General features: G+C 37.2%; 1 protein-coding gene across 5 annotated transcripts in view; it reads right to left on the reverse strand.

The window, feature by feature from the left end:
* Positions 1-3,620: 3,620 nt before the first annotated feature.
* The window catches only part of LOC117418595 (renalase-like), a 55,107-nt gene continuing 46,594 nt past the window's right edge, over positions 3,621-12,133 (reverse strand). For all 5 annotated transcript variants that reach the window (XR_009306746.1, XR_009306745.1, XR_004546823.3 and 2 more), the window contains 2 exons: positions 10,199-10,370; positions 3,621-4,313 (listed from right to left, as the gene is read on the reverse strand). The gene's annotated coding sequence lies outside the window, so the exon portion shown is untranslated. The remainder of the gene's footprint in view (positions 4,314-10,198; positions 10,371-12,133) is intronic.

Consider the following 12,133-nt stretch of genomic DNA (forward strand, 5'->3'; position numbering starts at 1 on the left):
TATAAAACTGTACTTTATGGCTTATCCCAGCTGCTATCTGAATGGATTACTCCCAGTTTGATTCTGAAGAGTTAGCCGAAATTATCTTGCTGAACAAGTCAGGGTTTTGATCTTCAAACTGACCTAATTTCTATACAACAATTGTGACCACCTTTTTTATAAATGACGACTGGGGATGAAGCCACCCCATCCCCTACCAGATCCATTGCTTTCCAAATATCTTGGTATCATGAATATTTAATACTGCTATTTTTAAATACAGTACATGGGCAAGTGCAATGGTACCCCAAATATTATCCATTAACTAGCACTGGGACTTTCAATTAATGTGACAATGCACTCTGGCCATTGTAATTAATGTGACTGCTGTTGACAGGTTTACTGTGGTGATGTTTGTTGAAGTTTTTGATCCTGGTAATTTTTTTTATTTATTAGTTCAACACACCCAAATATATTGTGGTAATATATATATATATATATATATATATATATATATATATATATATAAGCTCAAAGAGACAGCTGCCCAACATTTCAATATGCTGTACATATCTTTCTCAAGGGAGCATGTGTTTGAATCAAAACATTGGAGGTATTTATAGGTTTTTGACAGAATGACAACTACTAATATTGTTTATATTCAAATCCATGATTTATTCTTACATGTTGTAATGGTGTTCTATATATTGTGACATCATTTTTTCTTCTATCTTTCAATCTGCATTAATTCTATTTAACATTAGTTTATATAAACTTCTGTTTATATTATCTTGCAATGTTGGATCTGAGGATCAGCCTTGATTTGGCCTCCCCAGCGCATCGGCATGCACAACTTTTGAATGAAATTTGTTTATTTATTTATTTATTTATTTAAATGTTATATATTTATTGCAGTTAATTAGTTCATTCTTTCATTATTTTCTGTTGAGTCCCCGTGACATAATCGTGTTCAGTCTATTTACCCATTTACTTACCTTTTATTCTTCTATATGTCGCATTGTCTAATTTTAGCTGTTCTAATACTACAAACTTTATGTCATGTCCTTGACTGGTGAAGTGCTGTACTATTGGTTCATTAATTTTTTTCATTTCTAATTAATGAAAGGTGGTTCTGAATTATTTTATATAAAGTTGTTCCAGTCTCTCCAACATATTTTATTTGATCACAGTTTTCACAGGATATATATAATGTTGCTTTGAATCTCCTAAAGCAGTTTCCATCTTCAACAGGGTTTTGATGGTAATCCTACATTTGGTCTTTTTGCCAAATTATAGATGTGTCCAGATTTGCAAACGTCTGTGCCAGTGATCAGAGCTCATTGCAGTACCAGTTTTTCCTTTCCTAGGATAGCAGTGGAGATGGAGATGTTATCTTTGCTAGTCAATCCCTATCTGTCATCTGTCCTGGCTGACTCAATAGGCATGGGTACCAGGAAATCCCATTAACTGTATTCTCTGTAATTATTACTGCTCAGTCTTTTTACAACTAACTATTTCACTTCTGGGTCTCATAGCTGTAAGAGTACTGCAAATAGAATGCAAATCATGTTTAGAAGCATCAGTATCTTTAAACACACAATCCTGAGATTATCAGTAATACTGTAAGAAACTCATCCAATGCCAGGTAAACCCAACATCCACAAAAAAGAGCAAGATATAAATGTGGTGGTGTTTGGGAAAATTAGTTGTTTTTTTTTTGGTATAAATCTGTCAGTTGACCTGTTGTTTTTTGGGCAGTGTTTGTAGTAGTACTGTAATGTGAAACTATAAAGTTTATAGTGGCTGTCAGTATTGCAGTGCGTCCCACCTTTGGTCAAAGATACAGAAAACATAACTTCAGAAAAGCAAGGATTTGCCAACAGGATCAAAGCCTTTAAAAATATATATATAATTTTCTTCTTCAGACTAAACTTGTTGTTCTCAGGAAGTGTGTCAAATGCTTTGTGAAATCTGTTTGTTATTTTATTAGCTGATTTTTGAAAAATCAGCATTCTCTGGGTTTGCTGACACACGATGTTGATTATGTCAACACGCAAGAATCGGGGTCATTTTTAAACACAAACAGAATTTTCTTGTTGTTGCTTTGTTTGCTGAATGAAAGCTAAGAGTGCATAATAATAACATACTTACTTTAAGGCCCAATTAATACAAACTAATGTCTTTATTACTGTTGGCTTGAATGTGGTTTCGTGTGAGTTTTATATATTTATTTAATGCAGCACTGTGTGCAACATCCATGATGCAGCTGCTTTGGAACAGGCTTTATACTGTGCTGATTAAATTATACTAGTATTAGCAGGGTTCTCTTCAGATGCAGCCAAACATTTTGTCACAGATTAAAACCCAGATTCACACAAGCTAAACCGTATCAGCCATTTGCTGGATCCAGAGTCGGCGACTTGCAGAGTGAGTGGCACCCTGAACCAAAACTGCTACCACAGCATTTTGCAGAGCCATGCAATACCCTCTGTTATACGCCTAGTTGGTCAGGGGTTCATCCTACAGCAAGATAATGACCCAAAACATACCTCCAGGCTATGTCAGAACTACCTTAGAAGAAAAGAACAAGACGGTAGGCTTCAAATCATGGAATGGCCAGCAGTCTCCAGACTTAAACCCCATCGAGCTGGTTTGGGATGAACTGGACAGAAGGGTGAAATGAAAGCAACCTACAAGTGCAACACATTTGTGGGAACTTCTGCAACAGTGCTGGGAAGAACTTTCCGAACAATATTTAATTTCCATTGTAGAAAGAATGCCACGAGTGTGTTCGGCTGTTATATCTGCAAAAGGTGGCTACTTTGATGAGTCAAAAATTTAGATGAAATTTTGTTAAACAAAACGATTCCATGATTTCTTTTTTTATCTCCAATTGTTTATTTGTTCTATGCTTTAATTTCAGAGTACATTGAGACATTAAACTGCGTAAATTTCAATAAAAACTGGAAAAATTGAGGTGTTCTAAAACTTTTGACCGGTAGTGTATATATAATTTTTTTTTAATTATTATTAATTTAACGTTCTGCACAGAAAAGTGGGGACCTAATTAGCTCAAGACAGTGGTGTGCTAGATAAACATGTAAGGAAGATGTGATCAGGCACTCTGTAAGATTGTTACTAGTACTATTAACCTTGTTTCCTTCAGAAATTTGACACCCACCAATCTGGACCAACAGCATCCATTTTACAATATGCTTTGGTTAAACAGTTTATTTTGGGCCAGGCATCATCCTTTGTTGCACCTATAACAGGGGCCTGTAGGCTACCCTGGACCAGCCTGTTGCAATGTGGGAGCAGTGGTGCTGGACTGATCTGTGACCATGAGACTCAGTAAGGGCAATAGAGGTGTATTATGATTTTTCACTTCACAAAACACAAGATAGACTCAGTCAAGAAAATCAACTGGTTTCTCAGGAACTGTCTGTTTTGCCATTCTGTGTATTGATCTCTTTTTAACACCAGCATTAATCTGTACAAAATGTGTTATTATTTATTGGTTCTGAACGGGCAACTGTTTCAAATGGTTGGTGGTTAAGGGCTGGGGTTAACCTTTGTAAACATATGGGGCATAAAACCAAATAACCATACACACAATTAAACACCCCTAATCCACACACACATAAAATATAATTGATTGATACATTTTTATTACTTTTGACATGTGGCATTATTTTGACAAAATTGAAGCTAGCCTACAAATATGTAATTGTACAAATGTATTTACCACAGCATCTGGTATAATTTCATATAAAGAAAATCAATCTGAAAATAGTCTGGTCAAACTTTGATATTTCCAAACTCTGTGTATACTAACAGTATGTGTCAAAACAATTAACTTAGTACTGGCAAAGTCTGTAGTATTGGTATCGACTTTGTGAGTTAAACAAAGTTACATTCAGTCTTTTGTTTTGGAAATAGCAAGTCATGTTGCTTTTGCGATGTTCAAAACACCACGAGACACCATCAATGTTGAGCCTTCAAATACACTACTGAGAATATAAAAGTTCAGTGATGGCTGCATTTGGGAGAAAGGATGCATGTGTTACAAAGCACTCATGTTTACTGTTTTTATTACATTTAAAATAGACATCAGACATCAGAAAACTGTGGTGGTAACAGGCAGTAATTCCTGTTTGTCTCTCAAAGTAGTTAAAAAAAATCAGAGATTTGATTTAAAAACGTCCAGGATTTTCAAAGTGGAGTCTGTGCAGCCGTCAAAGTTGGAGTTGTGTGAACCCATCTCCACCACAGCCCAGCAGGGGTCTGGCATGAATAATCATCTGCCCCGGGCTCTCTGACACAGCTTGGGTGACCTTGTCAGACAAGAAATCAGGAGAAAGTTCAAATTAAGCTAAAGTAAAACTCTTCACTTTCATACAGATAAGAGGTTGAATATTACATTATTTCATAAATGCTGTATATCTGCAAATATTATTAAAAATTGAGTTTACGTTCCCTAATGGTGGTTGTAACTACAGACAATCAAGGTTCCACATGCCTCACGATCCGATTGCCTCAATTTTCTGATCCAAAAACCCATGTCCATACTGCTACTTGCAGCTCTTTTATAGCTTAGGGTGGAAGCGGAAACTAAAATGTTTTTTTCTGAATATTCTGTACATTTATGTACTTCTCTACTCTCCAACACATTTTCCAAGCTGTTAAAAATCGTCACTATGTTGTACAATCTAGAGGACCGGGGGTCTGAATTATATACCATAGAAACTATTTCCTGTACACTTCAGTAGACATTCATGCTAGTATATCTACCTGTTAGCATTACTTTAATATTAAGTCCTGGGGTTTATCATCCATAACTGTGCTTTGGATGATTTGTAGATAATTAGCTAGCACACACCCACTCCTCCTAATGTGACCATTAAGATCACATTAAGGCCAATCTGGAGCCCAGACTTTTTATTTATTTATTTATTTATTAATATAAACACATCTGAGAAGATGTTTTTTACTCAGTGATTTGTCCACTCAGCAACTTGAGTATGGAGTTATATGAATAACTACTGCTTTACAAACACTAGATTTACTTAAACTAAACGGTAATCATTTCAGCCCCAAAAACGAACTGACCGTCTGAGCTGTTTAGACAAAGAACCGGAAATCTAAATAAGAGGTCCAGTGACCACAGTGTGCACTGGAGCAAATGGCCCTGACTGTTTACATGTTTGTAAATGTGGATTCTATCCAGTTCTTGAAGGCCAAAGAGCTGACAGATTAATGTTGGCATGGGCACTAGCCTGTCTACCACGGACAAACCCCAGAGTCACAGTCAATGACATGACTCAGATAAAGATACATTTGAAATTAAAATAAAATCTGTGAAAAATACATATTACTTTTAATTGGGTCAGGGTTTGGCCTAAGACTGAAGAGGCCAATCTGGGAATCAAACCCAGTATCTCATAACCCTTTGCCTGCAATCACCAAACTCTCTTACAGTGGTGCTGATCGGTATTAGCACCCTCATGAAAGCATTGCAAACTGGGTGCGGACCAATAGACTTTTCAAACTAGGAACATGTATTAGAAATGAGAAGTTATGCACAATGAATAGAGGAGCAAAGCCAATGGTATTGAAGCTTAAAAGGAAGGAAAATTAATCTGAAAACCAAAAATAATTTATGACTTCAGAAAGATAATGGAAAAAGCCAATTTAGCAAAGTATGAGGTCCCAACACAATACCATGATATAAATATACCCCTTACTGGGGTTATCTACAGACTTGGTGGGTGTTTAATTAAAAATAAGTTTCTGAGCATATACAACTGCACTCACGCCTGTGTGACAAGGACATTCATCTAAATATAGAATTCTGTTTTTCATAAATATAAGGATATTTAAACCTTTTGTAAATTAATTAAACTTACAAGAATCTACTGTAAATGTAATACAGTAATGCACATTCCACCCACACTGTATGTCATTACTGTAACACAGATGTACTACTGAAGATGTACTTTCTGAAAGGAAGTAAAACATCTATATTTATCAAGAAACAAATAGTTTTATTCCTTTCAACAAAAAAAAGTAAAAACATACATCAACATTCTGATGCACTGCAATGTTTGCTTATTCCTGCAAGCTTGTCAAAATAGTGGGAAAAAAAAGTTTTAGCATTAATACCGGAATATGTATTCAAAATAAATCCTGAAATCCATAAGGCTTGTGGTTGTTTTAGAAGCAGCGCATTGAATGTGGAGAGTGACATGCACAGAGCAGGCCAACTTCATGACTTGGTCCCGTGCCATTCGAATATTAATGAGATACGCGGCCAACAGTTTACGCTGATGTTTAAAAGACTGCAGTGGAAAACTCAGTGCTGTAATGACTTCTTTGAGGAAACAAATTCCATGTATGTTCATGCCCCATTTCATCAACATTATCTGACTTAAGAGGGTTCAGATAAACATCAAGGTACATTTCAGTGGTGTAAGGAAATAGTATCCATTTCCTGAAGCTTTTAAGACATAGTTAAAGATGATCTGTTATCATTATTTCCCAAACTTCATTTTTTTCTCTCTCTTTTAAAATGCTAAACTCTGTGTAAATCAATTTAATGTTTGGATTGCTGCAATGGTTTGTTAGTATTAAAGGTAGACTCCCCTTTTAAAAGCATAATTTATCAGTTGTGTTTCCTAATTCCGTGGCTCAGTGTCCACTTGGCTTTTTTTTTGTGTACACTCCAATTTTACCAACCCCACTTTTTGACTTCTGGCAAAAGTCGGTTCTGTTCCCAGATTCTTGGAATATTCTCAATAACTTCTGGTAAAGAATGTTTTGGTAAAGACATTTCCTTTAGAGCTGTATATCTCTGTTGCAATAGCAGCCTTACTGAAATTCCACTTCTCATTCTTTTGTCCCAAAAATAACAATGTAATTACATGGTAACTACTTCATTGTTAACATGCACTAATAATTCAGTACTTGTACATATTAAAGCTCAGAATATGCTTTCATATGTACAGTAACTATTTTCAAAGCACAAAACTACTGCATGCCTCACAACTCTTGTTTGGATTTGGCAACAGTAAGGCCTATCTCCTCCACCTTGTGTCTAGGCACCATTACACAGGTGGGGCTCTAAACACTTACATATCTGGCTCATCCAAGACAGTACTTCTCTTATCATTCATTGAGGCACTGATCATGAATTCAATTGGGTTGTTTCCTGCTTAACCTTCTGACAACAAAGTGTTTATTGTCTGCGCTCTTACAATATATCTGCCTCTCTCCCCATCCTTTCCTATGCTCCTCTAGGCCCAGGACTTGGAGACAGTTTGTCTACACCTTTCATCTGGTGCCAAACTGGCAACACGCGCCATTGACATTGCTCTGCTCTGAGCAAATCCCCCTGCCTTGGATCGCATAACCTCATACTAATAAGAAAAGTGGATCAGGGTCGTATTCATAAAGCATTGGCATGCTTGTAAAATGCACAGGACTGGACTGCATTTTCCTGCACAAAATGCATAAAATAAAAATGGACAAGACGACAAATGTATGGTTCTGAAGCTAATAAGTCACTCATAAACACGAATGAAGACACTGGCAGAAACGTTAGTTTCTCACAGTTTTATACCAGAATTTATGGATGTGTGAAGCAAACATTTAATTCATGAATACAGGCGAAATGGAAATTTAAAACATAAAAATACATTAAAAAGGACTGAGTTGAAATACTTACAAAATAATCATGAAAGTGTGGTTTCCAACCAGCTGACTGCTTAATTACAATTACCAAATTTTCTTATATATCATATTAGCCAGCCCTTAAAGTAATTGTAGCTAACAAAGCAGTTCAATAACATTTCTCCACCATGCAAATCCATTCATTATACAGATCTCAATGTGCAGTTTTGAAAGAAATACATGCTATAGCAAACATGCATTTTCATTTTAAAACATGATATCTGGTACCTCACTAGTTTAAAAGATCACTGGCTACAACACATGCTTTTTGACTGTCTTGCCCTTCCTGGGTCATTTCACCTGGAGAGTGAAATTGTCCCCACCCCTTCACTGGCTTCTTGTCAATAACCAATAAGCTGTTGACTGACATGCTTTTAGAGGCAATCACTGCAATCAAACGTTTTCTGTAGCTCTCAATGAGACTTCTGTACCTGTTAACAGGTAGTTTGGCCCACTCTTCCTGAGCAAACTGCTCCAGCTGTCTCAGGTTTGATGGGTGCCTTCTCCAGACTGCAAGTTTCAGCTCTTTCCATAGATGTTCGATAGGATTCAGATCAGGACTCATAGAAGGCCACTTCAGAATAGTCCAATGTTTTGTCCTTATCCATTCTTGGGTGCTTTTAGCTGTGTGTTTTGGGTCATTATCCTGTTGGAGGACCCATGACCTGCGACTGAGACAGAGCTTTCTGACACTGGGCAGTACGTTTCGCTCCAGAATGCCTTGATAGTCTTGAGATTTCATTGTGCCCTGCACAGATTCAAGGCACCCTGTGCCAGGCGCAGCAAAGCAGCCCCAAAACATAACCGAGCCTCCTCCATGTTTCACTGTAGGTATGGTGTTCTTTTCTTTGAAAGCTTCATTTTTTCGTCTGTGAACATAGAGCTGATGTGACTTGCCAAAAAGCTCCAGTTTTGACTCATCTGTCCAAAGGACATTCCCCCAGAAGGATTGTGGCTTGACAATATGAATTTTAGCAAATTCCAGTCTGGCTTTTTTTTGTTTTTCTTTCAGTGGAGTCCTCCTGGGTCTTCTTCCATGGAGCCCACTTTCGCTCAAAAAGCGATGGATGGTGCGATCAGAAACTGACGTACCTTCACCTTGGAGTTCAGCTTGTATCTCTTTGGCAGTTATCCTTGGTTCTTTTTCTACCATTCACACTATCCTTCTGTTCAATCTGGGGTCAATTTTCCTCTTGCGGCCGCGCCCAGGGAGGTTGGCTACAGTTCCATGGACCTTAAACTTCTTAATAATATTTGCAACTGTTGTCACAGGAACATCAAGCTGCTTGGAGATGGTCTTGTAGCCTTTACCTTTACCATGTTTGTCTATTATTTTCTTTCTGATCTCCTCAGACAACTCTCCCCTTTGCTTTCTCTGGTCCATGTTCAGTGTGGTGCACACAATGATACCAAACAGCACAGTGACTACTTTTCTCCATTTAAATAGGCTGAATGACTGATTACAAGGTTGGAGACATGTGTGATACTAATTAAAGAAACGAATTAGTTTGAAATATCACTATAATCCAATTATTTATTATCTTTTCTAAGGGGTACCAACAAATGTGTCCAGGCCATTTTAGAATATCTTTGGAGAATAAGCAATAATTCATCTCTTTTCACAGCTTCTTTGCTTTATTCTATGACATACCAAAGGCATGCAAGTATACATGATAAAATAGCTTTTAATTTCATCACTTTTCAGGAGGAATGAAGCATTATTTCAATGAGCTGTAAGGGTACCAACAAATTTGAGCACGTCTGTATATATATATATATATATATATATATATATATATATATATTACAGTATTTCATTTTAAAGTGTTGAGGTATTTTGTATTGGTTTGTATTATTCATTTGCTGCCCAAGGTTTTGGTCGATACCTACTGTATCTCATGGGAACATGTGTTGATAACAAACAGTAGAGGTATTTGTAGGTTTTGGATGGCATGGTAACCATTTTGTTTGTTAAACAAAGCCTTGTCCTGATGGCACCTGTCTCACATCTTTAACCTTTGTCCAATAATGCAGACGCTGGTGTGTAATCATTTTGTACTTTACTGGCAGTAAATTCTAAGAATACTTTGAAGAGATTGATGAACAACCAAGCTGCATGTTTGTATAGCTCAAGGGAAGACCTGAAAGTGGTCTTTATACTGAAATCCTCTTTATATACAGGGTATTTCAAAAGGAAAAGCATATACATGTGATTCTTCAGACTGGACAGTATAGACAGTGGTCCTTCTCTACAGATAGACAGTTGACTGTGTCTGCTGTTCTGATGCACATATTCTACAAAGCACTTTGAGGAAATGCAGTAAAAATATTTTCAAATGTTATCAGACTCAAAGCCATTCCTAGATTTGTTTTTTTGTAGGCAGGGTAGTAAAATGAACCGATTTTAGCCATTTGCTCCCAGTAAAAGACCCAGTTTGGCTGAAACCATGCCGTTCCAAATGCGATGTTCCATGTCGGCACTGTTAATTACCTGTGAATATCTCCATTTTTGGCATTCAGTGCTCACAGGCTTGGGCAGCCCAGGCACAACTCGGCCAACTCCTCCAGTATTAACGGCTCCACTTTTTCTTTACCCTCCAAGTTTTCTAGTCCAAAAGGCATGCTGGTGTGGATGACCACTGCAGGGCCTGCGTCAGTGGACTCTGTGTGGGTCAAAGAATGGAAAGAATATGTAAGAGCTAATTACTGGCTCAGACTAGTTCATTAACAAAGACAGTTTTATTGAAAGTCCTGAAATAATAATCATTAAACCATAATATTTTTTTAGCTCCTTATGACCTTATTTCAATTTGAACTAAATAAAACACTGGTATCTATCACTGAACAGTATAACAAATACTAATATAATAACTAATAATACTACAATGTTCTGTTACTGGTCTGTGATGCAGTACAATGAGCTACTTTCAATTTAAATGTTTAAATGCCAAATTTCTAGTGAACACATTATTATTATTATTATTATTATTATTATTATTATTATTTATTTATTAGCAGACGCCCTTATCCAGGGCGACTTACACTCATAAACAAAAATACATTTCAAGAATCACAAGTATTAATACAATTAAGAGCAAGATAAAATAGAATGACTTTGGTTCTAGCAAGTACAAGTATATGACAAAATACGATTCAATAAAAGAGCAGATAACAGTGTCAGTGATAGTTACATCAGGATATAATTAAATACAAAATACTACAGATTAAATGACACTTGACAGATTACAGTACTCTAAAGTACAGGATTAAATGCAGTAAAATAGGGAGCAGATAAGAGCAAGTAAAGTGCATTTAAGGAAGAGTGATAAGTGTCCAGAGGGAAAAGAGGAGTTCTACAGGTGCTGTCTGAAGAGGTGAGTCTTGAGGAGGCGCCTGGAAGACGGTCAGGGACTGGACAGTCCCTACATCTGTAGGAAGGTCATTCCACCACTGCGGGGCGAGGGTGGTAGGAGCGGGCTCTGGAGGCAGGGGAGCGTAAAGGAGGTAGAGCCAGACTTCTAGTGCAGGAGGAGTGGAGAGGTCGAGTGGGGGTGTAGGGAGAGATGAGGGTCTGGAGGTAGCTGGGTGCAGTCTGGTCAAGGCATCTGTAGGCGAGTACAAGACTCTTGAACTGGGTGTGAGCGGTGATCAGGAGCCAGTGGAGTGAGCGGAGCAGTGGAGATGCGTGGGAGAAGCGAGGCAGAGAGAACACCAGGCGAGCAGCGGAGTTCTGGATGAGCTGGAGCAGATGGGTGGCGGACGCAGGGAGGCCAGCCAGGAGGGAGTTGCAGTAGTCATATGCTACACCCTCTCTCCAGTGAACTTATTAAACCCAAGACAAGAGAATGTAAATAAATCCTGAAAATTCGCAAACATATATTTCTATTATGTCATCCCTCACTTCTTCTACTTCATTAAAATAAACCACAATAAATTGATATACTGTTTATCCAAACCAAAACACAATCTGAACCTACACATATAATTATAAATAACCTTTTCCTCACAGAGCACTAAATAATTTTACTGCATTACACAAATGTGCAACATTAAGTAATGTTACACAATTTGATTACATTTCCTAAACAGTATTTGTCCCACAATAATCTTATTCACATTACACAAAAGAGCATTTCCAATATCTGTTTTATTACAAACATCTTTCTAAACTGTCCAAAACACACATAATGCACAAAATAATTTCCCTTTCTTAATAAAGCTACACATATTAAAGTACAGAATGGTAGAAGAGCCTTGTGCTGTCAACGCATGTACTATTGCTCATTTAGGACATTGCTGGCTTGATTTGTTAAGTAAATCTGTTGAGTTCATAAGCTATTGTAACAGTACAGTACATGCATTAACAAATCAAAATGGTCTGCAATGACATCCTTTAAAATGTATTATAGATTATAATGTCCCTCGC

Source organism: Acipenser ruthenus, chromosome 13, assembly GCF_902713425.1.
Source record: "Acipenser ruthenus chromosome 13, fAciRut3.2 maternal haplotype, whole genome shotgun sequence".
In the NCBI taxonomy this organism is placed as follows: domain Eukaryota; kingdom Metazoa; phylum Chordata; class Actinopteri; order Acipenseriformes; family Acipenseridae; genus Acipenser; species Acipenser ruthenus.